This window comes from Penaeus japonicus, unplaced genomic scaffold, assembly GCF_977035675.1.
Source record: "Penaeus japonicus unplaced genomic scaffold, GWHDUDI00000001_assembly GWHDUDI00000035, whole genome shotgun sequence".
NCBI lineage: Eukaryota > Metazoa > Arthropoda > Malacostraca > Decapoda > Penaeidae > Penaeus > Penaeus japonicus.
The window spans coordinates 24,284,648-24,286,701 of NW_028234437.1; positions in this window are offsets into that span (position 1 = coordinate 24,284,648).

The following is a 2,054-nucleotide window of genomic DNA, read 5'->3' on the forward strand; positions in this document are numbered from 1 at the left end:
TGTTCTCACGGGTTATCTTGTCATAAATCTTATTACAATGGAAGCTCGCCACATACCAAAGTACCGAGATTTTATTTCTGTCACCAAAGAGGAAAAGCAGGTGGCAAGACCTTCTTCATCCGATAATTTAGGACATTTTTTTTGTTCGGATCTATCATTGTCCTCCGAGGGAAAAGCTTTATGCACGGTTTCGAACACCTGCTTCCGTCATCTGTCTACCCGTCTTTTCTCATTCTTTCTGTTTTTTTGTTGTTGTTTTTCTTGCGCTCTATCTCTTTCCTTTTCTCTCTTCTCTCATGTATCGATTTCGTTATGCTATCCTCTTTCCCTTTCTCTCTCCTACTATTCTTTTCTCTTTTCACTCTCTCACCCGGTTCTCTTCTCTCTCTCCTCTCCCCCCCCCCCCCCCCCCCCCCCACCCCCCCCCTCCCCCCCCCCCCCCCCCCCCCCCCCCCCCCCCACCCCCCCCCCCCCCCCCCCCCCCCCCTATCTCTCTCCTCTCGCTCTCCTCTTTTCTCTCTCACTCTCTCTTCTCTCTTCTCTTCTCTCTCTCATCTTCTTACTCTCTCTTCTCTCGTGATCTCTCTCTCTCTCTCTCTCTCTCTCTCTCTCTCTCTCTCTCTCTCTCTCTCTCTCTCTCTCTCTCTCTCTCTCTCTCTCTCTCTCTCCCCTCTTTCTCTCCCTACCTGGGCGCATTTTCAACTAAAAAAAATAAAAAATGAAATACAAAATTTCTATGAAAAAAATTGGGTCCTGTTCGCACATGAAATGATAGAGCGCTATTTGAACACCTGATTCATTAGAGTCTTTGATATAAAATAAGTAATTTCTTGATAATGCTTTTTTTTCTAACATTCAGTCCCTATGCATCTACTGAGGAAAAAGAAAAGAAGAAGAAGAAAGAAAAAAGAACAAAGAAAGAAAGAAGAAAATGGGAAAGAAAGAGGAAAGAACAAGAAAAGGGAAGAAAAGGAAAAGGTCACCAAAGTAAAAAGAAACACGGATCCGGGGATATCGTAGAATATACTTTTTTAAAACGCATAGTATACATCGTTTCCATGGCAACCCCGTCCCGACTTTCGTTTCCTGCGTAAGCCACTTCTTCTACGACCTCACTTCCTCGTCTCAACGACCACTTCTACCCACGCCTCCGGCTTATTCGCTTCTCAGACACCTATGATCCTATCCCTTAACTAACGCACTTTCGGTAATTTTAATCGTTTGGCGGGGGGGTGATGGGGTTTTATAGCGAGGAGAGGAGAGAAATAAAGGATGATTTTTTTTTTTTTTTTTTTCTTTTTTTTTTTTGCTTTCTGTTCTTCTCTGTTTCTCTCTGTCTCTTTTTTTGTTTTTGTTTTTTCTTTCTTTCTTTCATTCTTTTTATCTTTTCCTATTTCTCTTTCGTTCTCTTTATCTTTTCCTCTTTCTCTTTCATTCATTCATTCTCTCTCTCTCTCTCTTTCTTTCTCTCTCTCTCTTCTCTCTCTCTCTCTCTCTCTCTCTCTCTCTCTCTCTCTCTCTCTCTCTCTCTCTCTCTCTCTCTCTCTCCTCCTCTCCCTCTGCTCTCTTCTCTTCTCTCTCTCTCTCTCTCTCTCTCTCTCTTTTCTCTCTCTCTCTCTCTCTCTCTCTCTCTCTCTCTCTCTCTCTCTCTCTCTCTCTCTCTCTCTCTCTCTCTCTCTCTCTCTCTCTCTCCATCTATCTGTCTAACTCTCCCTTTATCTATCTATCTATCCATCTATCTATCTACCTCTCTCCCTCTTTCGTCATTTTAAAAATTCATATTCGAAACAGCTTCGGTGCTTCAACGAGACCATCCAAGTAAGCTCCCTTCTATGACCATGTGCTTGGGGGAGGGATAGAGGTGGGGGGTAGGGGTGGGGGTAGGGATGGGGGGGGAAGCTCTCCGAGAAATGAGGAGATGAAACAAGAATATATTATTCCCAGTTGTTTCATGATAGAAGCGGAATAGCTCTTTATAGATAATCCTTTTGTAAAATAGGAATGGGAATTGTTATTGGTTATTCTGAGCTGTGCACTTGCATATAACATCTCGC